This window comes from Mauremys mutica, unplaced genomic scaffold (assembly GCF_020497125.1).
Source record: "Mauremys mutica isolate MM-2020 ecotype Southern unplaced genomic scaffold, ASM2049712v1 Super-Scaffold_100210, whole genome shotgun sequence".
Taxonomy (NCBI): Eukaryota; Metazoa; Chordata; order Testudines; family Geoemydidae; genus Mauremys; species Mauremys mutica.
In genome coordinates, this window is record NW_025423288.1 from 319,256 (window position 1) to 346,087 (window position 26,832).

At 52.5% G+C, this 26,832-nt stretch overlaps 4 non-coding genes across 4 annotated transcripts; 2 read left to right on the top strand and 2 right to left on the bottom strand.

The window, feature by feature from the left end:
• Nucleotides 1–8,937: 8,937 nt before the first annotated feature.
• On the bottom strand, nucleotides 8,938–9,011 carry TRNAN-GUU. The gene has a single exon. It is a non-coding gene; the product is annotated as a tRNA-Asn (tRNA).
• Nucleotides 9,012–10,318: 1,307 nt separating this feature from the next.
• On the top strand, nucleotides 10,319–10,390 carry TRNAM-CAU. Its single transcript has one exon. It is a non-coding gene; the product is annotated as a tRNA-Met (tRNA).
• Nucleotides 10,391–11,154: 764 nt separating this feature from the next.
• TRNAN-GUU lies at nucleotides 11,155–11,228 on the bottom strand. Its single transcript has one exon. It is a non-coding gene; the product is annotated as a tRNA-Asn (tRNA).
• A 771-nt stretch (nucleotides 11,229–11,999) lies between these two features.
• Nucleotides 12,000–12,093, top strand: TRNAI-UAU. Its single transcript has 2 exons — nucleotides 12,000–12,037; nucleotides 12,058–12,093. It is a non-coding gene; the product is annotated as a tRNA-Ile (tRNA).
• Nucleotides 12,094–26,832: the final 14,739 nt, after the last annotated feature.

Genomic DNA, 26,832 nt, shown 5'->3' on the forward strand with positions numbered 1-26,832 from the left:
GTGACACCCAGTGGCCAGGTGGCGTAATGCACAGCATGTGTCTGCCTTCTAGGAGCAGTGACTCCCACGGACCAGTCACGGTAAGGCACAGAGTGTGTTTCCCACCAATCTGGGTAATGCAAAGAGCATATTTCCCATGGAGCACCAGTGACACACGGTGACCACCAGGGGTGGCATCAGACTCTTCTCGTTTGGTGGGGGACTGAGGTGGGCTAGACAAAAAAAATTGGAGGGGCTGTGCCCCCCATCACCTGGCCCCACCCTTCATGGGGGCCATGCCTCCCATGCCTCTGCTTCTTCTCACTTAAAGGCCAGGCTCATCTCCTCTCCCCCCGGCCAGGGGTTACCGCAATACAACCTTTATTAAAATAAAATAGTAAATAGGGTTTGCTGTCCAAATTTTAGTATTAAATCCAAAGTTCTTAAAGATCCCATCAATAACCAAAGCCAAAATAAAAAATTGAAACCAAAAACAATGTTTAATTTAAAACCCAAACACTAACAAAAACTTTGTTTTTAAAAATAAAAACTAACAAATACCATAAATTAATAATTTCAACATTTGATCAAAAAGGTGTGCTACAGCAGGATGATAAAATAACATAAAATAAATAAGTCTGACCACTAAAACCTCCTATAAAGGAATCGAATCCTTGAATACTGGCCAAATCTGTATAAAATATGCAGAACAATGTCAAAACTGGTGTTGTAGGTCAGCCATTCTAATCCAGCAAATGTCAATTAAATCTCCATTCCAACTTAAAAAAACAAAACAACCCAATAAACCAAAACAGTCACAGCCTGAAACAAACCTACACAGAAGCAAAATTAAACCTGTGCCAACATTGGAACAAATGATGTAAATTTCTAATTCTAACTTCTTGTTTCTCCCAGGAGGAAAGTGTTTTGCACCCCAGTAACCAGGCTGTCACTGCTGCTTTCCTTTCACTAAATAAGATTTTTAACCAAATATAAATTGCCCTCAGATTTCTCTATGAGAAACTGAAATTGTATCTTTGTACTAATATCTCAAGTGTGCAAGTCCATCCCCTCAGAGCAGCCCCACCCTGAGCCCAGGGGAGACTCCCAACTGGTTTGTGCATTTGTAACCCTGGGGCCTGAAGCTGATGAAAGAAAGGGAAGTGAGCCATCTTGGAGCTTTCCGAAACCACCTGCTGGGAGTAGAGGGAATTGCCTGATCGACGTCCTGGCTAATTTTCACCTTGTTCTCTGCCAGCAGGCTCAAGAGTGACTTGACCATGGCAGCACCCTATGTACATTTTGGAGCCATTGGGGTGAAATGTGAGTACTTTTGGGGTTGGGACCCACATGAGAAGGGATGTGGACAAACTGGAGAAAGTGCAGCAGAGGGCAATAAAAATGATTAGGGGGCTGGGGCACATGACTTAAGAGGACCTACAGGCCATATCCTGTATGTTAAGCTAAGGCAAAGTTAGCATATCTATATTGTGACCTTTTACTCAGAAAGGAAAATTGACCTTTATCTTGTTACTCAAATAGAGAAGTACCCACGCCTGTTTAAGACCTTTACTTAGACCAATCGACAATGGAGAATGGCATAAGGGGTTTTTCAGTGTTGTACCCACAGAATTAACAGGTACACCACAAGGGAACTTATGTGCATATGTACATGTCATCAACACGCACAAACATACTAGCCTATGAAGTAAGCATACCCTAATGTTTTGTTGGTAAGGAATGAAATTTGGGCATAGGAGGAAAGATTTCCGGCGCTTGTGCCCTATAAAAGAGGTAACCCACCTCGCTCGAGCACGTCGCTCTATCATTCTGACTTACTTCCTCCACTCTCTCTCTATCTACTATCAGTAGGCTATACTTGTTCTTAAACTTTAAGTTTCAAGGGAACTAGGCTAAGCTTGGTTTCCCTAAGTTTTTATTCTTTGTTTATTAGGTTTTGATTTTAAGTTTAACATAGTCAAATGAACCCTAAGTAAGACTAGCTTTTTCAAAACACTGCATCTTTCACTCAAGAATTGAGAAACCTGAACTGCAAAGCTGGTCTTGTGTCTCTTACCACCAGGTTATCAAGGAAGGGTGTGAGTACATTAACCAAAACTTTGTTGCATATAATGCCATATGTATCTTTTGAATAGCAGTAATGCAACTGTAACTTTATAACTCAATTAAATTAAATAAAATCTAAGCTAATAAATTAAATTTTCATCATATTTTCCAAATTAACATTATTAGTACACCCTAAATCAGACTGCATGGGACAAAGAGTTGGAGTGCAGGGGGATGAGAGCACTGGCTAGGGGGTGCAGGCTTTGCGGTGGGGTTGGAATGAGAGGTTCAGGGTGCAGTAGAGGGCTCAACGTTAGGGCAGAGAATTGGGCTGTGAGGGCTCTGGAACAAGGCCAGGAAAAAGAGAATTGAGGCATGCAGGGCCATCCTTAGGATTTATGGTGCCCTAGGCGAGATTATGAAACTGGTGCCCCTGTGCCTGATCTGCTCTTAGCAACACAAATATAAGCATACAGTATTGGAAAACTTGCCACATTCATGTTATTAAAACCAGTTTAACTTAATTAAGCACACTGTAATGCTGATGCACTAGCACTAAAGAAGTAGCACTATAGAAAAAATTCTGATTTGACAGAATGATGCAAATAATATAATTTTTTTAATTTGTCAAAATTTTATTGGAAATTTATATGAAGAGGTATTGAAACAAAGATTTGTTTTTAATTAAAAGCAATCTTTCTGGCTTTTTTGGCTGCAAAATCAGTTTAATAAGCTGGGTTTCCAAACAGTGGGAAAATATAACCCTAGTTTTACTGCTAGGTAAAGCACAAAGTGACCAAAATGAAGTCAGCACAGAATCATCTCATCTAGATTAAGGTAGCATAGAAATGTTACAGAAGTCCTATTGTGCCTTATTTTGTTTGGAAAGACATTAGCAATAGCAGCACATTCACATGATAAAATACATGATAAATCACTGCCTTTAAAGTTCCATCAAAAACTGACATTTTCACAGCTCTAGCATGATCTGCTGTACAGATTCTTCACAAGGAAGTGTCCCTGGCCTTTTTAACTCATATTAACTATGTATTTACTTTATGAAAGTTGGAGAAAACATTGTGAAAACGTAAAACATTGGCTGCCCAACTTCTGGGCTGGCAAAAGCTATACTGACTCACAGGAAAAAAAAATGCAGGAGAATCTTACTACAACATATGGTCAGTCTATACCAGGAGTCGGCAACCTTTCAGAAGTGGTGTGCCAAGTTCACTGTAATTTAAGGTTTCTCGTGCCGGTAATACATTTTAACGTTTGTAGAAGGTCTCTCTCTATCTCTATATTATATAAATAAACTATTGTTATTATCTGAGGTCCCGGCCACCAGTCCTGCTCAGGCCACTGCCAGCTGAGTAAATGAAACCCCAGACCCGCTCAGCCCGCTGCTGGTCTGGGGTTCTGACCACCGACTCCTGCCAGCCAGGATCCCGGCCGCCAACCCCCCTCAGCCCGCTACCAGCCTGGGATTCTGCTCACCCAGGCTGGCAGGAGGCAGAGTGGGGCCGGCGGCTGGGCTCCTGACTGGCAAGGGGCCGGCAGCTGGAACCCCGGAGTAGCAGTAGGCTGAGTGCAGCTGGCACCCCAGACTGGCAGCAGACTGAGCCACTCAACCCCCCACCGGCCCTGCTCAGCCCGCCACCAGCCCACTCAGCCCGCTGCCGGCTGAGTGAATGGAACCCCAGGCTGACAGCAGGTTGAGTGGTTCAGCCGGCCTGCTCAGCCCGCTGCCAGCCTGGGGTTCCTTGGGGGTCCCCAGGCCAGCAGCAGGTGCTGAGTGGGGTCGGCGGCCGGTATCCCAGCTGGCAATAGGGCAGCAGCCAGGACCCCAGAGCAGTGATGGGCTGAGCCACTCAGCCTGCCGCTGCGAACCATCAAAAATCATCTCACCTGCCACCTTTGGCGCGTGTGCCGTAGGTTGCCGACCCCTGCTTTATACTCTAGTAAGGAGATGAGCATATTACAGTTGTTGGAGGGCTCTTATCAGGAGTAACAGGCTATAGGAAAGTCAGTCAACATTTTTTGTTTCGCTGATGAAAACTGGCCCACTCCCTGCCTCAAACCAAACCTGTCACTAATAATTGCCAACAACTTAATTTTCTGTTTTTGGCTAAGATATTGATTTTTTTTCTTTAAATATTGAAATTGGATTCAGGATTGTTAGCAAGAATTTTTGGCAAACAAAGTTGTTAAATGACAATCTAAATGGCAACACAGTACTGCTTTCATGCTTGGCTCACCCCCAAGCCTGCTGGTCCAACAGCTGCAGTAGACCCCAAAATCCACCTCTTGGGGTGCAGAGTGGCAACAGCAGCAGCAAACCCTCAGGTCCAATCACACGCCAATGGGCACCACCACCAGCCTTACGGACCATGGTGAAGTTAGCACAACATCTGATCTCAGGGACAGGTCACCCATGGAGCCACAGCAGCTCATCCTGCCCTGTGCAGCTCCCCCCGGATGAGATGGATCGCTGGCAGCTGCCAGCCCGGGGGAGAGGCGCTCCCCAGCTAGGTTGACCAGATCCAGATGTCCTGATTTTATAGGGCCAGTCCCGATATTTGGGGCTTTGTCTTAGATAGGCACCAATTACCCCCACCTAGAGTGACCAGACAGCAAGTGTGAAAAATCAAGACAGGGGGTGGGGGTGGGGGGTAAAAGGAGCCTATATAAGAAAAAGACCCCAAAATTGGGCCTGGCCCTATAAAATAGGGATATCTGCTCACCCTACCCCAACCCCCTGTCCTGATTTTTCACACATCTGGCTAACCCCAGCCCAGCCCTGTGTGACATTCCAATCCTGGCGGAGGAAGTGAGTTACTTTCACTTTCATTCCTCAGCAGGTAGCCAGCCTCCCCCCACCTACCCCCCAGCACCTCACCCAACCCAGCCCTGACAGAGGGGAGGGAGGAGAGAGAGAGAGAGGGATGCTCCTGGGAAGGAGGGAGAAAGGAGGGGGTGCTCCATGGGGCAGGGGGGGAGAAGAATGGATGTTATGGGGGACAACAAAGGATACTGGTTCCAGAGCCGCAGAGCCTGCCTCACCTCACCTCAGCCGGGGGGGAAGAGTCACACTCACAGGTGAGCTCCCTCCCCAACCCCTCCCCCCTCCCCTTCCCAGAGACCCCAGCAGCCAATCCCCTCCCTCAGACTGTGCTACATTCGGCTCTCTCTAGGACCCAGCAGCCTGCTCTTACATGCTCCACTGCTTCCCATCTGTCCGGGCTCCCAGCAGAGCTGTGCCCCCAGACCTAGTGGTGCCCTACGTGGCTGCCTATGGCTAAGATCGGACCTGGAGACATGAGAGAGAGATCAGGCTAGAGCAGAAAATGGTTGGGGGCAGGGTGAAGGGTTTGAAATGCAAGGAGAAGAAAAATCTTCCTCCTGCTCCCTCTCATCAGAGCATCTAAAAACCAGGTGAGAGATACCTCTCCCCCACTGCAACATCAACTCTGGTGGGCTTGGGCTGAGGAAGGAACTTCTCTCCCCAGCAGCTCCAGCACGCCTAGGCTGGGACATAGACACCTCCCCCCAAAAATCGGGTGTGCCTGTTCTGGGACAGGGGAGGGGCTCCTCTCCTCTCCATTGGGGACATGGCGGGATGAGAGATGTGACAGGGCTTTACGGGAAATCATTATTTGCCTGATTCATGTGCCAGTCCTAGTCCTTGCTGACCCAACAGACTGTTTATCCTGCATGCTGATGCCAGTTTGGAGGGTCTGGGAGCAGTCTCCTACCAGGAAGTGGAAGGCAAATGTAAATCTGTGGCCTGTGCCAGCTGAGGACTGTCCGATAGCAAAACTCGCTATCCCATCCACCAGCTGCAGTTCTTGGCCTTGAAATGGGCCATCACTGAGAAATATCCAGACTACTTGTCTGGTGCTCAGTTTCAGGTATGGACAGAGAACAATCCACTGACTTCTGTGTTAACAAGGGCTAAGCTGGATGCTACAGGGCAGAGATGGGTGGCTACTTTTGCTAGCAATAACATCAGCATTCAATACCAGTGAGCTGGTATAATAGGGAGTGTGATTTATCAGGATCACCAATTCTTGGCTGGGGGGAGGATGTAAGCAGGGTCAGAATGAACTCTACCCTGCCATCTGTTGGTGATGTGTTGTAAAGGCCTTTTGTTGCTGATGTGCATGGTCACACCCACCCCGCATTGCATGATGGGGGTGCTTGTCCAAATGGTGATTTTGGCTGCTGTGCGTTCCCCAAACTCTTTCTTAATAGAGCAGGAGTAATAAAGTGTAGTAATCCTAGTCATATGAATCAAAAACAGTAGAACGGTAATTAGCAGTTCATGATTTCGGGACTCACCCGAACCTACATAAAAATCGTTAGACAAGGGACATTGGTTCCAAAGAATAGCAATTTAAGAGAGATTGAAAATAAATATATGTGTTTAACTTCAGGAGATTCTTCTGAACTCTCTAAATGCACATTTTATGGTTTTCTTCTCTCTTTAGTTGAAAAATAGAATTAATTATTATCCCAATACAAATAATGTGTTAAAGCATACACTTAAAATGTTAGACAGATAAGTAAAAAATTGAGTTATACTGAAGGAGGTAGACACTGATGCTACTTAAAAGCTTAAATTTGTAGGAATATAGTTCGGAAAGAGAACCTAGCAGAAAAGTTTTGCTGGTAGTGTTAGCAGAGCGAGATTGTTAGTCACAGGTCAGTGGGTGGGTTTATGCAAATACTGGACTCTTGGACAGGAGTGGGGGCACACGACTTCTGTGGCACATGCACCACCTCTGCAACTAACGTTTGCTACCTCACTCCCTAACAACACACCTTTTACCTCTCAGGACCAAAATACACCGTGAAAGAGATCTAACGGCATAAGCTTAGGGTGAGCAACTGCAGCACTCACAACAATTTGAAGAGATTCAAAACCGCCTCTGCCTCTGTCTCTGTCTCTGTCTTTCCACACCAGGGACAGCAGAAAGGACATCAGCAGCACCTGCGAGAGACCAACAAACATCCATTTCTACCTGCCCCCACGCGCTGCCGTTAGGAACCCATACCCCTTAATGGTGAGTACTTTTCAGGCGAGGGTGACGCTCTCAGGCCTCAAATGCCAGGTACAGTAACTCTGTCCTTGAACCAAAATCAACAGGAAAATACACTGGGTTACTCCTGCCCCAATAACAAAGAGACTGGGGATCCCGCAGCAGCTGAAATGACCGTTTGGACAAGCACTCCCATCATGCAATCCGGGGTGGGTGTAACCATGCAAATGACATCAGCCCCAAAAGGCCTTGACGACAGATCACCAACAGATGGCAGGGTAGACTTCATACTGACCCTGCTTCAACTAGATTGTGGCAAAGATTCCAAAACACCGAACGTTAAAACTCACCTAATGCGGGTCAATCCGTCCTCATCGTCGTAACCGCTCGTTATACTCCACACCCGAACGTAGCCCTCATATGGACAACATACCTTCCTAACTCAGTGTCTGTACGTTAACCTTTTACCCCCAGTCAGGGCTATTGCAGATTATGTATTCCTTATGCCACCCCATTTTAAACCGAACTTTGCACCCCTTGGGTAAGCTGTACGTTGTTCCCTGAGCACCAGAAACTTCTATGCCGAAACTCTGTACCGTACACTTTTTTTTTCTTTGAACCTCATCTTAATAAAATGCTGACTTTTGTTCGAGATCCCGGCTCCTCTTCCTTTGCAAGGCGTGTGCGTTCGCTCCGCGTTTTAGTCTGCTAATATGGCGGGGGGCGATTGAGCCAGAGGTGCTTGCCTGCTGCAGACACGGATCCAAGGCTGAACCTCGTCCCCCAGAAGCGTAACTGAAAACAGTTTAAGAAGTGCTCCCGTCTCCGGCACTCAGCTACCCAGCTCCCAATGGGGTCCAAACCCCAAATAGATCCTTTTTACCCTGTAGAAGCTAGCTGTAAAATCCTGTGACCAGGGCAGCTGCCTAGCAGCCTGCGCATCTGCCTGCCAGAGTGAGGGCGTGTAAGGCACTAATCCGGATAGTGGTAGCTAGGTGGCAGGGGGAGAGTGTGAAGAAGCAGCAGAGTGGCGCAGCGGGAGCGTGCTGGGCCCATAACCCAGAGGTCAATGGATCGAAACCATCCTCTGCTACGCGTGCGCTTGTTCCTTTTCCCTCTGGGCCTTCAAGCGAGCCGGTGACCAGCAGAGCCCCAAGAGCCTAGGCCATGAGGCAAGAGGTGGCTGAGGCGAAGCGGCGGCCTGCCAGGGAGCTCTCTGGCTGCCTGGGCTGAAGGCAAGAGGCAGGCCTGGGCGTGGCGAGGGCCTCCTGTCCTGGAATGAGGCTGCAGTGCTTCCTGGTCCCCTTTTCCCACCCACACCGGCAGGCGGCTGCTGCGGGAGAACACGAGGGAGGCTCTGGGGGCGCTAGGCAGCACTGTGTGTGTGGCTGTCAGGGGAAAGAGCCGAAGCTCCCGACTCGACCTGCCATTGACTCGCGTGGCTCTGCGCGCCGTCAGCCGGGGCGGGCCAGGCCACGGACGTGACTCAGGCTTGGGCCGCATGGCCGTGCTTTCCTGACGAGGCATGAGGCAGGCCAAGAGCTTTGCACCGCGTACAGGGAAGTGGGAGGGAGGCGTCTTTGAGCCGGCGTGTCTCCTCCGCTTCTCCCTTGCCGCTTGGGCGGAGGCGGGAAGGGAGCGAAATGTTCCCGGCTGAAAGTTTTTGTGCTCGGCTTTGAGGATTAAGCCTGAGCCTCCGGCACGACTGCTGGCAGATGGGTTTCTGAATGGCATCCAGCCTGCTCTTTGGACCACCAGCTGAAAGCACTGAGGCCAAGAGGCAGCAAAACGGGATCTTTGAGGCTCCCCCCACAAGCCTCAGGGAAGCAAGGAAGTAGCACGGGCTTAGCGTCATCCCTGGGTGGGCTCAAACCACCATCCTTTCGGTTAACAGCCGAACACGCTGACCCATTGCGCCACAGAGACGTGGAGGAGCAAGGCTGTATTGAGCACAAAAGCCGGGAATCACCTCAGGGTACGGTATAGCACATGCATGCAGTGGTTAGCCAAGCAACAGCAAGGAACTGGACTGCTATGGAAGGAAAGTTCTGTGGGAAGGAACCGAAAAGAGCACGGGGGCTGTGGTACAGCACTCGCATACACTTTCTTTGGCCTGTTTTGCTGGAAGAGTTAGCAGAGCGAGATTGTTAGTCTCAGGTCAGTGGGTGGGTTTATGCAAATACTCGACTCTTGGACGGGAGCGGGGGAGCATACGACTTCTGTGGCACATGCACCACCTCTGCAACTAATGTTTGCTACCTCACTCCCTAACAACACACCTTTTACCTCTCAGGACCAAAACACACCGTGAAAGAGATCTAACGGCATAAGCTTAGGGTGAGCAACTGCAGCACTCACAACAATTTGAAGAGATTCAAAACCACCTCTGCCTCTGCCTCTGCCTCTCCACACCAGGGACAGCAGAAAGGACATCAGCAGCACCTGCAAGAGACCAACAAACATCCATTTCTACCTCCCTCCACACGCTGCTGTTAGGAACCCATACCCCTTAATGGTGAGTACTTTTCAGGCGAGGGTGACGCTCTCAGGCCTCAAATGCCAGGTACAGTTACTCTGTCCTTAAACCAAAATCAACAGGAAAATACACTGGGTTACTCCTGCCCCAATAACAAAGAGACTGGGGATCCCGCAGCAGCTGAAATGACCGTTTGGACAAGCACTCCCATCATGCAATCCGGGGTGGGTGTAACCATGCAAATGACATCAGCCCCAAAAGGCCTTGACGACAGATCACCAACAGATGGCAGGGTAGACTTCATACTGACCCTGCTTCAACTAGATTGTGGCAAAGATTCCAAAACACCGAACGTTAAAACTCACCTAACGCGGGTCAATCCGTCCTCATCGTCGTAACCGCTCGTTATACTCCACACCCGAACGTAGCCCTCATATGGACAACATACCTTCCTAACTCAGTGTCTGTACGTTAACCTTTTACCCCCAGTCAGGGCTATTGCAGATTATGTATTCCTTATGCCACCCCATTTTAAACCGAACTTTGCACCCCTTGGGTAAGCTGTACGTTGTTCCCTCAGCACCAGAAACTTCTATGCCGAAACTCTGTACCGTACACTTTTTTTTTCTTTGAACCTCATCTTAATAAAATGCTGACTTTTGTTTGAGATCCCGGCTCCTCTTCCTTTGCAAGGCGTGTGCGTTCGCTCCGCGTTTTAGTCTGCTAATATGGCAGCAGGGGGAGTGTGTGAAGAAGCAGCAGAGTGGCGCAGCGGGAGCGTGCTGGGCCCATAACCCAGAGGTTGATGGATCGAAACCGTCCTCTGCTATGCGTGCGCTTGTTCCTTTTCCCTCTGGGCCTTCAAGCGAGCCGGTGACCAGCAGAGCCCCAAGAGCCTAGGCCATGAGGCAAGAGGTGGCTGAGGCGAAGCGGCGGCCTGCCAGGGAGCTCTCTGGCTGCCTGGGCTGAAGGCAAGAGGCAGGCCTGGGCGTGGTGAGGGCCTCCTGTCCTGGAATGAGGCTGCAGTGCTTCCTGGTCCCCTTTTCCCACCCACAGCGGCAGGCGGCTGCTGCGGGAGAACACGAGGGAGGCTCTGGGGGCGCTAGGCAGCGCTGTGTGTGTGGCTGTCAGGGGAAAGAGCCGAGGCTCCCGACTCGACCTGCCATTGACTCGCGTGGCTCTGCGCGCCGTCAGCCGGGGCGGGGCGGGCCAGGCCGCGGACGTGACTCAGACTTGGGCCGCATGGCTGTGCTTTCCTGACGAGGCATGAGGCAGGCCAAGAGCTTTGCACAGCGTAAAGGGAAGTGGGAGGGAGGTGTCTTTGAGCCGGCCTGTCTCCTCCGCTTCTCCCTTGCCGCTTGGGCGGAGGCGGGAAGGGAGCGAAATGTTCCCGGCTGAAAGTTTTTGTGCTCGGCTTTGAGGATTAAGCCTGAGCCTCCGGCACGGCTGCTGGCAGATGGGTTTCTGAATGGCATCCAGCCCGCTCTTTGGACCACCAGCTGAAAGCACTGAGGCCAAGAGGCAGCAAAATGGGATCTTTGAGGCTCCCCCCACAGGCCTCGGGGAAGCAAGGAAGTAGCACGGGCTTAGCGTCGTCCCTGGGTGGGCTCGAACCACCATCCTTTCGGTTAACAGCCGAACGCGCTGACCCATTGCGCCACAGAGACGTGGAGGGGCAAGACTGTATTGAGCACAAAAGCCGGGAATCAGCTCAGGGTACGGTATAGCACATGCATGCAGTGGTTAGCCAAGCAACAGCAAGGAACTGGACTGCTATGGAGGGTTTTTTGCCCCACTTGCCCCCCAGCCTGGGTGGGCCTGCCTAAAAGTGGCGGCCACCAGAGCCCAAGCAGTAGCCCCACCCGTTCTACTTGAGGCCACGCCCCTGCACCACCCCCTCCCCAATGCCCCGCTCCTACACTGCCTCTTCCCCCAAGATCCTTCCTCCCGCTCACTGCTCTCCGTCCCCTCCCCACCCTCACTCACCCTTACGGTCATTACAAAGTGGCAAGTCAGAGCCCTCCCATTTTTTAATGTCCTGGGGTGTTGTTCCCCCCTGTTCAGGCACCCTTGGGGCCCTGCACTTCACACAGCTCTCCCTGATTTCAGCTGTTAGTGAGGGAGCCTCACTGCTAGCGCAGACTGGGCAGTTTCTTGCATGAGAGACACTGTCCCAAAGCAGGACTAATGCTTAGAGCTGGTTATCAGTGATTTCAGATCTGTTGGTCTGCAGCAAGACTCTACATTGAGTCTTAATCAGCTCTGTTATTACACAGAGAAGAACAAAAGGGTCAAATGGTGCCTGGAACCCTTAAGAAGAATCCACCCCACCGAGTACAACACTTGTCGCTACCTGCTCTCAGCTGCACTGAGAATGTTTTGGGGTCACTCCTTGCCTGTATCAACCTAGGGGTTTTGGAGAATCACAATTCACAGGTGCTCCAATGGCGCAATTGGTTAGTGTGCAGTACTTATAGGGCAGTGCTGAGAGGAGCTATGCTGAGGTTGTGAGTTCAAGCCTCACCTGGAGCACTCATTTTCATTAGCCAAACGGCTTCACACAGTTATTTGGCCCTGTGGAATGTAGAATTCTAGCCCTGGGGACCCTGAGGCAGGGGAAGAGTCAAAACCACCCCCTTCACTTATTACCTCCTCTCCAGAGCACAGGTCAGAACCTGCAATCCTTTCTGCCCCCCTCCCTCCTGCAGCCCCTGTGCCAGGATCCCTCAAGCTGAGCCTGGAGTCCTGCCCATCCTTGACCCCTGAGCCTGGAGGGAGAGGAGCAAGGAGCCATTGTTAGAGGGCTTTCCCTTCCCCCGCCCACTTCCCTGGCTCTTGTCACGCAGACAGCGAGCAGCAAAAGACCAGAAGTCAGAAGCGCAGACAAAGGGATGGTTACTGGGGTTAGTTTCCAAGCAAGCAGATTCCGAAGCCCTTCACACCAGTCGGGCTTATCTCTATAGACCGACAGAGTCTGTTCTCCAGTGTCCCCTTTCCCAGCTCTGACACTGCAGAGCGTTTACCCCACATCCCTACAGACAATTCTGTCCTGGGTGCTGGCGGGTGAGTCCTGCCCACATGCTCAGGGTTTAGCTGGTCGCCATATTTGGAGTCGGGAAGGAATTTTCCTCCAGGGCAGGTTGGCAGAGACCCTGGGGTGGTTTCACCTTCCTCTGCAGCATGGGGCACGGGTCACTTGCTGGAGGATTCTCTGACCTTGAAGTTTTTAAATGAGTTGAGGACTTCGATAGCTCAGACATAGGCCAGGGGTTTGTTACAGGAGTGGGTGGGTGAGAGTCTGTGGCCTGCGTTGTGCAGGAGGTCGGACTGGACAATCATAATGGTCCCTTCTGACCTTAAAGTCGATGAGTCTATGAGCTCTGACACTGCAGAGTGTTTACCCCACATCCCCCTTCCCAGCTCTGACACCGCAGAGCCTGGCCTCTGTCCCTGTTCCCCGTTCCCTAGTCCCATCCCCCCCCCCCGTTAGCATGATTCCAATTTCCTCTTCCGGTCTGACCCCAGTTTACACAGTAATAGTCTCAGCTAGACCTTAACCAATCATTGTAACTAACCAATTCTAACCTATTGTAACAGAATTCTCTAACCAATTACATCCCACTCCCCTAATTAACTTACACCCAGCAAAATTAACTCGGCAGCAGCCAGAAACAATTAGAGAACCAGACAGATTGACAATAGAAAAGTGGGGGCCAGAAAGATAAACCCTACAGAAATGAGGGTTTCACACCCACAACCATTGAGAAGGGATTTCTTGCCAGACCAGATGCTCCCTTAAGATCTGTTTCGTTATCTGCTGGTGATGGGCACTATCGGGACAGGATCGTCTGGCTAACAGCCCAACCCCACCTTAGTTCAGTGTGACGGGTTTGGGAGGTGAGGATGGGACCGTTCCCTTCCCAGCTTACGGCTGCCCCTGCTGCTTAGCCAAAGGCCTTCGCCTACGAACAAGGGCTCAGAGTCTCCGAGGGAGAGAAGGCCCAGACACAGGCAGACTGGGATTTTGGGTCTTTGTTTTATACCCCTGTCACTAGCTAAGTGATAAAAATACACCTAAGTTCTTAAAGTCTAGGCCTGTACAGGCAGCCTGAATATCTCTATTCTAACAGCCATCGGCCCCTGTGGGAAAATGATCTATTCAGGGTTGTCCCTAGACATTTTGGTGCCCTACACGGCACCCCCGTCCCCCAGCCCGAGCTGGCAGAGCAGAGCAGGCTGGGGCCAGGTCACTCCACTTCCCGCCGCCCGGTAATTGCAGGGCAGGCCTGACCCCACACTCATGGGGCGGAGGGAAGTGGAATGATCCGGCCCCAGCCTGCTGCACTCTGCTCCCAGCCTTGGAACTTGGGGGGGAAATGCCCCCCAGCACTCACCAGTGGCGCGGCTGGGAGCTGGTGGAGCAGAGCAGGCTGGGGCCAGGTCGTTCCACTTCCCACCGCCCGGTGAGTGCAGGGGGCGCCTGATCCTTCCTGCAGTCCACCGGGATGTAGCTCAGGGGAAGGGACAGAGTGGGGGGGCGGATGGGGTGGAGCAGGGGTGGGAAAATGGTGGTGGGGGCAGACCAGGGGTGGCGGGCTGTGGGGAAGAGGCGGAGCAGGGGCAGGGGTAGGGGCAGGGGCAGCTTTCCTGGCCGGCTCAGCCAGCCGGGGGATCGAGTTCGCTGCTGGAGCAGTACACAGCTGCGTAGGGCACCAGGAAATTTGGGGCAATTTGGTGCCTCCACGTCCCTTAACCAGGCAGTGTCCCTGTAGTGTGGGCTGTCTGCATAGGTCCTTTCTCAATCTTTCTCACCCTCTTGCCTTGAGTCTCCTGTGTCTCTGCTTTCTAAGCACAGACTAACTCTGGCTGTTCAGAGGAGGGGAGGACCATGCCTATGCGTGGCCAGCAGACAGCGACAAAGACCCCTAGCCAGCCTGCTCCCTGCCATGCCAAACCCCCACTGAAGGCCACCCACAGACCAGCATGCAGGGCGGCTGCTGATGCTCTGTGGCCAACATCAGAAGACGGTAGGAAAGCAGGGCCAGCCCCCTTGGTGGGGCCTCTGACCGTTCCCACTCCAGGTGTTCACTTTTGCAGTGGGGCAGGAGATTTTACCCCAAGAGGCTGTTCCCCAGCTGGTGAGAAGCAGAGAAACACCCAGGCTCCCAAGGCGCTATGTAGCAACCCCCCTCCAGCACAGGGACAGGCGCACACTTGGAAGAGGGAAACTGCTCCACACGCTAGCCCGGGCAGCCGCCCATTTTCTTTGGCAAGTCAGGAAGGGGAAAGGCGAGACTGGAAGCACCTGGGGCTCATGCCCCAGCCTTTGTGACACCCAACCCCCATTCCTTTCCTGGGGCTCTAGCTGAAGCCAGAGCATTAGCCTGAGCGGCCAAGAAGAGGTTCCAGCCCTGAAGGGAGCAGGACGTTCAGCCCAAAGGTAAAACTGCACAAACACAACCACGAAGGGACTCGCACCCTCAATCGCCTGATCCAAAGTCAGACGCCTTATCTGTTAGGCCACGTGGTCACACAAGAAAAATCTCTCCAAGTACTTCTTTAAAGAAGACGGGCACTGTGTTTCTCAGACTCAGGTCATCTACTGAGGGGGGTTGAGACTCTCTGGGCACAAGAAGTCGAGATCCCAGCGACACGTGAGACTTAATTGTCTGGAGCCAGGTGCAGGGCTTTGGCAGGGAGGCTCAGGCATGGGGGACTGGGGTGCAGCAGACGGACCGGCTGTCTAGGTACAGAGATTTAGCTGCACTGAGGCACAGGAGGGAGGAGGAATCCTGCTGATGGTCAGTGGCTGTGCAGAAAAAAGGGTATTGATTCCCCCATCCTAAATGGGCTGGTTGGCTTGACCCTTCTCCCCTCTGCAGAGCGTGGTGGGGCTGCAGCTCACCCTCTTGTGGGTCAGGAGGGAACAGGTGTAGGGCGCTGGGCTCCAATGAACTCGGAAGGCAGCTCCAGTGCGGTGGGGCAGGGCAGGGCCTGTGGTTTACGTTCTGCGTTGCCTGGTGCTGGGCCATTGCACAATCCCCAGCCACACCGCACAGCGCGCCCCGAGAGGGGGCAGGGGGCCAAGCAGATGATCCAGCACGAGGGGGAGAGGATGTGTGGTTGGGGGGAGGAAAGGCCTTGGGCTGCACTGGGGGAGCGCAGAGCAGGGGTGACACCCCAGAAACCTGCAACAAAGGGATGGACAGGTGGGCTGGGTGGATAGAAGAGGCAGCGAGCCTAAAAGGGGAGTGGGGTCTAGTGGTCAGAGCAGGGAGGGGGCTGGGCGCCAGGGACCTCTGGGTTCTATCCCTGGCTCTGGGAGCAGAGGTGGGTCTAGAGGTCATAGCAGGGGGACCGGGAGCCAGGACTCCTGGGTTCCATTGTGGCGGCTGCTTTTTCCTGTGTCTTCCTCCCTACAGATCCCAGCCCAGCCCCCTAGCAGAATCTGACTGGGGGAGGGGGTTGCCCTGCCACTCCAGACTCGTGATTCGAACCCCTCTCACCATAGGCTCTGACATCACGGAATCTCCCCCCCCCCAAGACAGAAAGTAGGAGCCCCTCCCCGCATGCGGAGGAAGCTAGTGAGTTTCTTGGGGGGGTCTCTGGCGGAGGTGACAGCACCCACCAGACACCCACTCATGGTTGCAAGGAGACCCCCCTGCACAGCCCCCTGCTACGAGGGGCCAGGGGCGCCCAACCAGGGTCAGGAGGTGAGATGGGGTTGCAGTGGCAGGAAGGGGGCAGAGCTGGGGGTGGTGCCAGGTCTGGTGCTGGCTTCACGGGGAAAAACCACACTGCTCCCCCATCACACACACACACACACAACTCCTGGTCTTGGGAGGGGAACAGAAGAAAGGACAAAAGAAGCAAGAGACAAAGAGAAAGGAGGGATGGAGGAAAAGGTGAAACCAAAAGAACAAACCCTAATGTCCCCAGTGATTCTAAGGGACAAAATCCCAGGTGCAGAATAAAATTCTGCCTCCTTAAGCTCGTATTTTCCATGCCTAGAATTCAACTGTCATCTGATGGATCAGACTGAACAGGTTTCAAACCTCAAGGAGGCTCTTACCTTCTAAACAAGGACGGCTGGTCTCTAGTAAAATCAGGAAAACGGAAGGAGAAAAGTCGAAAGAGGTTCCTCCTGGTGCTCACATCCGTGAACCCGAATAATCTCTCAGTCCTCAAAAAGAGACCTCGAGAAGGAGACTTGCTGAAGCAAAGCCATAGGGGTCTCTGAGGTTTCTCTGGCCCCTTGCCCCTGTCCTGCCTGGCTGATGTCAGCATCTCTCTGTGAGGTCACCACCTCCCCACCACCTTTGACCAATAGTCTGAGGTCCTGCAAAAGGCCTTTGTGATGTCACTGCCACACCCCTCCCTTGCTGTGCTAATGTCCTGCCCCTGGCCAGGCACTTTGGGGGTTTGAGCTACTCCCTGTGGATCACCCCACTCAAGGAGCGTTCGTTCTAGAAAGCAAGTCGGCTAGACAGGAAAACATCAGATGCTGCTCCCAATACTACACTCAGTTTTTCAGAAATTAGTCGACTTTATGGCCAGAAGAGACCATTAGAGCATCTAATCTGAACCCCTGCATATCACAGGCCTCCTGTATGACACAAGAGCTACTTTTGGGGCAAACACATTCCAGAAAGGCATCTAGTCTTCATCAAATGACATCAGGAGATGGAGAATCCACCACTTCCTTGGTAGCTTGTTCCTGTGGTGAATCATCTTCGCTGTTGAATATTTGTGTCTTAGTTGTAATATGAATTTGTCTCTTTTCACCGTCCAGCCATTGAGGCTTGTTAGGCCTTTCTCTGCTTTAATACCCAATCTTTTCTCTCCATTAAGGCCCTTCAACACCCCCCAGAGCCCAGACCCCACAGCCGGGGCCCCAGACACCCCCACAGCCCCAGCCAGGGTCCTGCCAGATCTTCCCTGGCCCCCAGTCCCCAGAGTCCCTGGCCAGGGGCCCCAGACCCCCCTAGAGCCCCCCCCCAGCCCCAGGGAGAGCTGGACACTGGCGAAGGGGAGAGAAAATGGGGCACAATCGGGGGGGGGACAGGGAACTTCTCAGGGGTTGGGGGAGGGGGGGTCACCCTGGGGGCTGCTCATGGCTCTCTAGGGAGAAAGGGGGCGGGGCGGGGGGGGCGGGGGGGTCCCCACGGGGGGGCAGCATTAAATCCGAGGGGATCTCAGCCCCCCCCTTTCTCTCCCCGCTCCTCGGGGGTCACCGGCTCCCCCCCCCCCGGCCATGTCCGGGCTGCACCGACACTTCCCCCCCCGGCCCTTTCCCAGCCCCCCCCCGGGACCCCCCCCGGTCTCTCCATGAGTCTCCAATGTCCATTTAAAATCTCTCCGATGGGGGGTTCCCCCCCCCCGTTTTACCTGCAGCGATTTGTCCTTGTCCGGGGGGGAAATTGTTGCCCTGGGTCAGTCCCCAGCACGTGGCTGCCCCTGGCGTGGGGGGGGGGGGTGAGATGCCGGTTCTCTGCCAGGACGGGAGGGGCACGTGTCCCCCGTGGGGGCTGCCCGGACCCCGGTTTCCCAGTCCCAGTTACTGCCCCTAACTACCAACACAGCCACCAGCCACCTGCCCATCCCCCACTGCTGCCCCCTTCCCTCATCCAGGGACCTGCCAGCTCCCCCACCCCCCTTTGCCCTCTTAAAGCAGCTCCTCACAGGGCTCCCTGCTGCCCATGGGAATGGTGGGGGGTGGGGGGGAGCCATCATTTTCTGTATATGTGTTGGATAGTAATATAAAATCCAGTCCAACAGTCCCCCCTTTTCCCTCTACTTATGTAGCAGTAATATAAAATCCCCTCAGATCTTGGCAGTGTTCATAGACTATCAGGATTGGAAGGGACCTCAGGAGGTATCTAGTCCAACCCCCTGCTCAAAGCAAGAACAATCCCCAGATTTTTACCCCAGTTTCCTAAATGGCCCCCTCAAGGATTGAACTCACAACCCCGGGTTTAGCAGAGCAGTGCTCCAACCACTGAGCTATCCCTCCGCCCTCTCATGTTATCACTTCGTAGTTTCTGGTACGTATTCTCTGCAAATCTAAAAATTATCCTAAGCCCCACTTTTTCTCCAATTGTCTATTTCTAAATGACTATGGCCTGAGATTTTTCCCTGTCTCTTTAATTATAAAATACTAAGAAAATCTCAGATTTACACCTTTTCTGAGATTCCTGAACATGGATATAAAATGTTGGCAAATGTTGCCCATTTTCTCTCTATTCAGTTATCAGATATTGATGTGAAACACTCAGATTTTACCTCGTATCAACAACTGATATAAAATCCCTCTGATTTTCCACTTTCCTCTCTAAACGGATTTAATACCCATCAAATCCAGAGGCCTCCCCCTGTTTGGGGGATCAGTGGTTCCCAGCTGGTAACAGGAGAGTTGGCTGGACCCTTGTCTTTTCTCCAGCTGGCACTGGGTGAGGAGGTCACTCTGAGTGCAGCGTGGGTCCAGAAGTGTCCCAAAGCCCATGACAAATGGTCTCTGGGAGGGGCAGCTTCCCGCAGTGCGAAGATGTAGCTAGTGACAGGGCATGGACCTTTCTTGCCCTTCCATTCTCCTGTTAAAGCAGCACCCCCCAGGGATCCCTCTGCCCGTGTGACTGGCCAGCAGGGGGCAGTGATAACTTTCTATCCACTTAGCAGACACAGTGAGGTAACTGTTGCTGGGGTATGGGATGGGGTGTCTGTGTGGGGAGATTGCAGCTGGAGCTGAAGGGGCATTGTGGGAGGGGGAGGCCTCTGGGTGACTGGGCAGGGGGTTCTGGAGGTTTGGGGGGGGAGGGGTTCTGATGTGCCCAGCCCTGAGGCTGTGGGTCCTGGAGGTGGGTATCGCTGGGGACTTGTTGGTGCAGAACAGTGAGGGTGGGCGTCTCTTGGGGAGGCGGGGCAGGGGGCTGGAGGGAGCCTGGTGCTGTGCCAGGGGCTCAGTCGTGCCCAATGCACAGAACTGGGTGGGGGAGTGCCAGGCGCTAGGTCGGGATGCCAGGCAAGCAGAGGGAGGGGCCCCGTTGTAAAGCATCAGGGGGTCCCAGGCAAACGGCCTGGCAGGTCCTGCTGGAGGACAGGTGGGGGTCCTAGGCAGGCAGTAGGGGAATCCTGGGCAGGCAGTGAGGGACTGAATTCCCAGTGAGGGGTCCCCTGGGGGGGTGTCCCTGGCTGTTGGGGGCTCTTGGTGGGGGGAACCTTTAGGATTCCCAGCCTGCCAGTGATGGTCTGGTGGGTTCTCTGGCCAGTGGGGTGCTGAGGGGTATCTGGAGTTCCTGTTCAGGGATTTTGGTGGTTGGGTCCCAGGGAATATCTGGTGGGACTCTGGCTGCGGGGTCTGGGTACTGGGGGTGTCTGGGGGCCCCTGGATGGAGGCTCTGGGGGCTGCTACTAACCATGCTCCTTCTCTCTGATCAGCTTGTGCCAGAATCCTGACTCCAAGCACATCCCAGCATTCCCCAGCCAGGCCCAGTCACCATGATAACTTTCTAGCCACTTATCAAACATCTTGAAAACTCCAGGACCTTCCAGTTCCATTGGGAAAATTTGTGCCCTGAGTCCTTATACTAGATCTGGGGGGTGAGGCAGGTGGGAAGGGGGCTAGAAATGCCACACAATGGTCTCTTCCACAGCATTCTGGACTCATTCATTCTGAAATCTGGTTTCATTGAGACCATTGTTAATCCAGAGTCACTGCATGGAAAGACAAGGAGTGACTCCAGATGGACAGTGGGGCAAATGAGATCAGCAGTTCTCCCTGTGAGGAGGGGTTCTCATTAGCTGCTCTCCCCAGAGAGCTAAAGGAGGGAAGCTGCTCAAATGCTCTGTCCCTCTCTGCCCGGGATATTGGGGTTCAGCTTCCTGGGTCAGACGCTGCAGCCTCCATTGTGATCTGGGAGACCAGGCATGTATTGCAGCATCCCTGGGCAGAACCACTTTCCAGTGATCAAGAAAAGGATCAGACAGAGGAAAAGCTGGTTCTTGACTCCATATTCCCCCTGCTGGGGTGTGACTGCCGGGGGGTCAGTGTCCGAGGGAATCCCCCACAGTGACTCCTTTGGTTCTGCTCTTTTCTAGCCTTGTGTTCAGAGACTTAGTTATGAGATTGGGAGAGGGAGAAGGAAGGTTAAAAATGTCTGTGTGGGCTTAGCCTGGCAGGAGGGGCCAGGTCTACACTGTAATACAGAGATTGAGCATTTTCCCAGGATGGCAGAATCTAGGATGTCTGTCTGCAGGGAAAGGGCCTGGGGGAATCGTCCTGTGACATTAACTAAAGCCTGTTCTGTAACCCCCACAACTGCCCTTCTCACCCTCCCAGGCTGCAGAATGACGTCCGTGTTTCACTCCAGCTCATCCCATCCTGGCATGGGACAGGGGAGAGAAATGGCTGCAGAGGAGCCTGTTGAGGTAGGGATTGTCGGGGGGTTGCTGGTGGGTTCCTGCAGGAGGGAGAGGGATAGCAAATACACCGGAGATGGGAAGATTTGCACAGTCTGGTTTGGAGCCAGGCAGGAAATGCACAAGGTGGGGAAGGGAGGAGGACAGCTTGTGACATTCCTGCTGGGGGGAGTTTAATGAATGGCCCAGATTCTAGGAACAGACCCATGAGATTAGGAGGTGGAAATACCCCAATTTGTGAAACAGAAAATAACCCTCCTACATGGGGCTAGGAAAACTGACCAGACTCCCAGTGCTGGAGCCTGACCTGACTGACCAGCCGCTGTGAGATATGAAGGGGGCACCCACAAGTGAGGTTTAGGGGAGATTCCCCTCCCTTCATATCCAGCTCCTCACAATGGGGAGGGTGTTGGGCTTCCTACCAGGGAGCTCTCCCTGGTCCCTGCTAGGGGCTCCATCTCCTGTATCCGTCTGTGGCTAGTAGGCGTATGATGGATCTGCTGGGAGAGAAAAGGGGCTCTCTATTCACCCCCTTAACCTGGTGTTTCCAGGATGCTCTGAGTGGGGTGGAGGTGGGACTCTGACTGTGATCCACCCAGAGCTTGCATTTGATTGGCTTCTCTCCCCCACACATAGTGGGGCTCTGAGTGAGGCAGCAGGTACTGAGTGTTGGACCCTTGCTCTTTCAGGGGCTAGTGCCCTTCAAGGAGGTGGCTGTGTATTTCTCCAGGGAAGAGTGGGCTCTGCTGGACCCTGCTCAGAGAGCCCTCTACAGAGACGTCATGTAGGAGAACTATGAGAATGTGACCTCGCTGGGTAAGGATTCCTGTCCCCTCAGTTCTTGGAAGGGGAAATGAAGAGATACGGTTCATGCCAGCCCCACAATGCCACCTCTGCTCTGTCCTGTCTGTGCATCACCCCAATATGCCAGTGACCCACACACTGCCACAGACCCTCCCCTGCTGCAGAACACAGGAACAATATTGCACAGTGTCAAATATCTCCTGTTTGCAGAAGTAAACTTCTTTGAGATGGGGCGACTACATCTGAATGCAGTGTTATGCTCCTACAAAGCACACGGGATCTTTATAGAGGAAGGTAAACACGCACGCACACACACACACACACCCTCTGCCAGAGCAGTTCATAGTTACCAGTCTGTTGTAGCTCGAGTCAATCTAATGGCCAATTACACTGAGCACGAGTGTGGGGCTGGGCTCTTGTCGGTCGCAATCCAATGCTCCGGGAGTGTGGCAAAATGAACCCAAACTCCCATGGCCAAGCACCCTGGTTCTTATAGGGTTTTTTCCTTTGTTGAACTCTATGGATTTTGCTGTATCAGTTTGTGATCGGTTACTTCTTAACTGGTGTAAACATTCCAGTGCACCTCTGAGAGGGTCAGCCTGTCCTTTGTTCTGATTTAATCAATTGTCCTCAGGGGTGCCAGCCTTGACCTCAGGGTCATCAATCTGCCCTTCGTTATGGATGCACGTTGTTGATTCTTTGATGTCCTTTAAGTCTCTTGACTCCTTCTTCCTTGACTCTGGCTATAACAATGGCCTTTACACCTTCTCTTTTCCTGATGCATACATCCTCATTCACACAAACCCACTGAGAATACAAACAGTAGTATTTTATATCGAGCAAAAAGGCATTGCAAATGAAACCTTGCCTTCAATGTTTCTCTAATCTACTTAACATAGACACAATAGAGAATCCTGTCTCTTATTTACTAAACCTTAAAACAAAGACATGTAGATTTAACTAGAGTGCCTAATTTGTAATACATAGAGGAAACCATAGTAGACAGTGTAACTTATCCTAAAACAAAAGATGACCATAATCAGTCAGAAGGATTGTTCTGGTCTGTCATTCCTTTCTGCTATTCAAACAGGGTGGCTGACAGGATGAAATCAAATCATACATTAAATTCTCACAGTACATTATAAAATCCAGCTCCTACAGCCGTATTCGAGATGTGGGTGCACCATAGATTTATATACAGGCAATATGATATTTTCTGTCTTTTCTATCCCTTGCTTAATGATTCCCAACATTCCGTTCGCTTTTTGACTGCCGCTGCACATTGCGTGGATGTTTTCAGAGAACTATCCATGACTCCAAGATCTCTCTCTTGAGTGGAAACAGCTAATTTAGACCTCATCATTTTATATGTCTAGTTGGGATGATGTTTTCCAATGGGCTGCACTATGTGCTATCCTGACATCTAGTACTGCTGAGATCCTGCATTCAGTACTATCCCTGCCCTTCCTGTTCCCTTTCTCCACTGAACCCCACCAGCCCATGGTTACTGTCCCCAGCCTCCCCAGGACTCTCTCATTGTCTCTGGACCTCTCCGTCAGCAAGAAGCAGTGGCAGGGAGACTTGCCCTCTCTCTGGAGTCTTGGATTTCTGGGACATGGATTTACTTTCTCTGTGTTTTAGGAGCCTCTTTGAAATTGAGTGTCTGTGACATTAACCACAGTGCAATCTGGAGTATTGAACAGCTGCGTCCCCTCAGTTCCCCAGGCTGGGGTGACTTTTACACTGTTTTACTGTGAGAGCAGCCAGTCCTGGGCAGTTAACACACAGTCTCCAGCATGTAACTCGCTCCCAGCTACACAGTATTGAGTGCTGCTAGTCAGCGACTCAGGAGTTACAGTGCAGCACAGGAAAACCCCAGAAAAGTCTCTATTCCCAGACTTCCCCCAGAAATGTGCATCTTTCCCTGTCCAGCACACTACTGAACAAGGCAAGCTCATATGATGTCTGTCATTTCATCAGTGGAAACTGACATGCACCAGCCTTGTTATCCCAGGTTGATGAGTGGACTCACCCCCTCGGCACCCCCTGCTGGTGACTTCTGGGAATTAGCTCATTCCAGCTCCGGCGCGCCCTCTGCAGGCCAGTGATCCACCTGTCCTCTGGCCCCCGTGTCCCTCCCTGGACCTGGTGCCCCTTTTACCTGGGGTGCTGCCCTCTGGCAGTAACCCCTCAGTCTTGGGGTCTCCCCTCCCCAGGGAACTCCCACCCACTATTCCCGCCTCGGCTCAGTATAAGGCCAATCATCATCTAGCCCCACACCCTGGGGCAGGCTGCAGTATCAGCCACTCATCTCTGGCAAGGAGGGTTTGGACCTGCTGCCTTTGCCTACCGCTGGGCTGCCCTCTGCAACCCCCCAGTACCTATTGCCTTCTGCTAGGCCGCAGCCTGGGGCTTTCCAGGCTGGAGCTCCCCAGCTCCTCTGCCTTTCCCCAGCCCTGCTTCACTCAGGTACCCTGTGTCCAGCTCCCTGCAGCAGGGACCATCTCCCTCTACAAACAGAGAGAGACTCTATCTGCCCCTGGCTTCTCTGCCTTTATAGGGCAGCTGAGTCTGTTTGGGGCGTGGCCCCAGCTGCAGCCACTTCCCCCAAGCAGCCCAGCCTAAAAGCTGCTTTCTCCAGCCACAGCCCCCTCCCAGGGCTGTTTTTAACCCTTCAGGGCAGGAGCGGACGTCCACCCCGCTACATCCCAAATGCAGTTTCCAACACACTTTAATCCAAACACGCTAGTTGGATAAAACAATAAAACAAGATTGTTAATTACCAAAAAAAAAAGATTTTAAGTGACTATAGGTAACAAGTCATAAAAGTCAGAATTGTTTACAAAAGAAATGCAAGATAAACCACAAATAAATTTGTTAGTCTCTAAGGTGCCACAAGTACTCCTGTTCTTTTTACAAACTAACGTGTAAGTCAGGGGTGGGTAAACTACGGCCCGCAGGCCACATCCGGCCCCTGAGCTCCCGGCCGGGGAGGCTCCCCCGTCCCCTCCCCTCCTCTCCCCTGCTGTCCCCTCGCCCCCGCTGTCCCCCTGCAGCCTCAACATGCCGCGCCACCAGCGCTCTGGCCCGCCGCTCCTGGGCAGTGCTGCAGCGCTGCAAGCTCCTACTGTTCTGAGTGGCATGGTAAGGGGGCTGGTCTGCGCGCTCCTGAGGGACCCCGTGTCTAGCTGCAGCAGGCCGCGTGGCTGTGGTAAGGGGGCCAAGGCCAGGGGGTTGGATAAGGGGCAGAGAGCCCTGGGGGGCAGTCAGGGGACAGGGAGCAGGGGACGGTTGGGCGGGCGGTCAGGGGATGGAGAACTGGGGGGTTTGATAGGCGTAGGAGTCCCGGGGTCTGTCAGGGGGCGGGGGTGTGGATATGGGTTCATATCCAGGACCCCACCCCCTACCCAACCCCGCTGCTACCTGTCCCTTGATTGCCCTGACCTCTATCCACCCTCCTGCCCACTGACAGACCCTTGGGACTCCCACACCTATCCAGCCCCCATCCTCCCAGAACCTCTGCCCCATTCAACTGTCCCCTGACTGCCCCCTGGGACTCCCTGCCCCTTATCCAACGACCCCACCTCCTTACCATGCTGTTCAGAGCAGCATGCCTGCAGCCACGTGGACCACGCAGAGCCAGACACACTGCCCTGCAGGAGCGCACAGCCCCGCCCCGCAGGAGCACTGCCCGCAAGGTGGTGTGGCTGCGGGCGAGGGGCTAGCCTCCCTAGCCAGGAGCTCAGGCACTGGGCAGGACGGTCCTGTCGGCTCGATGTGGCCCATGGGCCGTAATTTGCCCATCCCTGATCAAGGGCATAAACCTATTGAGTCAGCAAGACATGCAGGGGTATGTCTGTGTGCTGAGACTTCCGAGGCTTTTCCATGCCATGTGCTGTGAAGCTTGTGTTTGGGACACAGGTAGTACAAGCCATATGGCAAAAGGAATATAAAGGGCAGCTGCATCATCTCCATTTTGTCTTCAATCCCTCTTCCTACCTCTGGAGCAACTTCTCTACAAATTGAAGCCTGGAACAAAGGACTGAAAGACCCATCGAACTTGTGGATGTGTTCCAGACGGACTTTCAAGCCAGCAGCTCAACAATACTGCTAATAACCTGATATATAGATTTTGGAATGCATCTCACTGCTTTTCCATTTAACAACTTTTTTTGTGTCGTGTCCTGTCTTGTCTTTCCATGCTAAAGGATTGGCTGGCAGTGTGGTCTTTTGGGTAAGATCCAAACCTATAGTGATCTTGTAATGTGGCTGACCTTTTGGGGTCAGAAAAACATTTTGTATATGAGCAGAGTTTTTAAATAACCTCTCACTGTACTGGACCTAGGTGCTGATTGGGAGTCGGAGAACTGGAATGCAATAAAGGGGGCCGTGTGATTTCTTTTTTCAGCTTCTCGATAACCCGTGTGTGGGATCAGAAGCACAGTTTGTGACTGATCGTTGAGTTTAACTTCAGTGTTAACCACCAGTTTTGGGAGCATCTGCTCTCCCTTTTTCATCCTGCTCTGACCCTGGCATTTTCAGTGTGGACTGCCGCAGGCACACCCATCACACTAAGCACTGAAGTTAAATTAATAGAATGTTTTTTATGACAAAGTTATGAAATCAAGTGACCTCCTTTGTTTTCTTTCATCTGAGCAGGGTTTCCAATTTCCCAACCTGATGTGATCTCCCAGCTGGAACAAGGGGAAGAGCCATGGGTCCCAGACCTCCAGGGTTCAGAGGAAAGAGAGACCCTGAGAGCTCCCTGCACAGGTGAGGAAATATTAAACCAACTCAGAATCTGTAAGTGCCTGAAGGAAACATCTGGGATGCCCTACAATGCCCTTGGAAGGTCTCTCAGTTCAATATTGTCCCTAGCAGGGGTCGTATCCTTAGGGTAAATATAGCTCATGGCTTCCTGTAGACCCTAGCAGACACCAGGCAGTAGCTTCCTCCCTTCCCCCTGTGAATTTGGATGGGATGTGAAGGCTGAATTGATCCCCTCCTCTCTCCTGTTTGGGGAAGAACTTGGGGGAGTTCAGTTCCTGATTT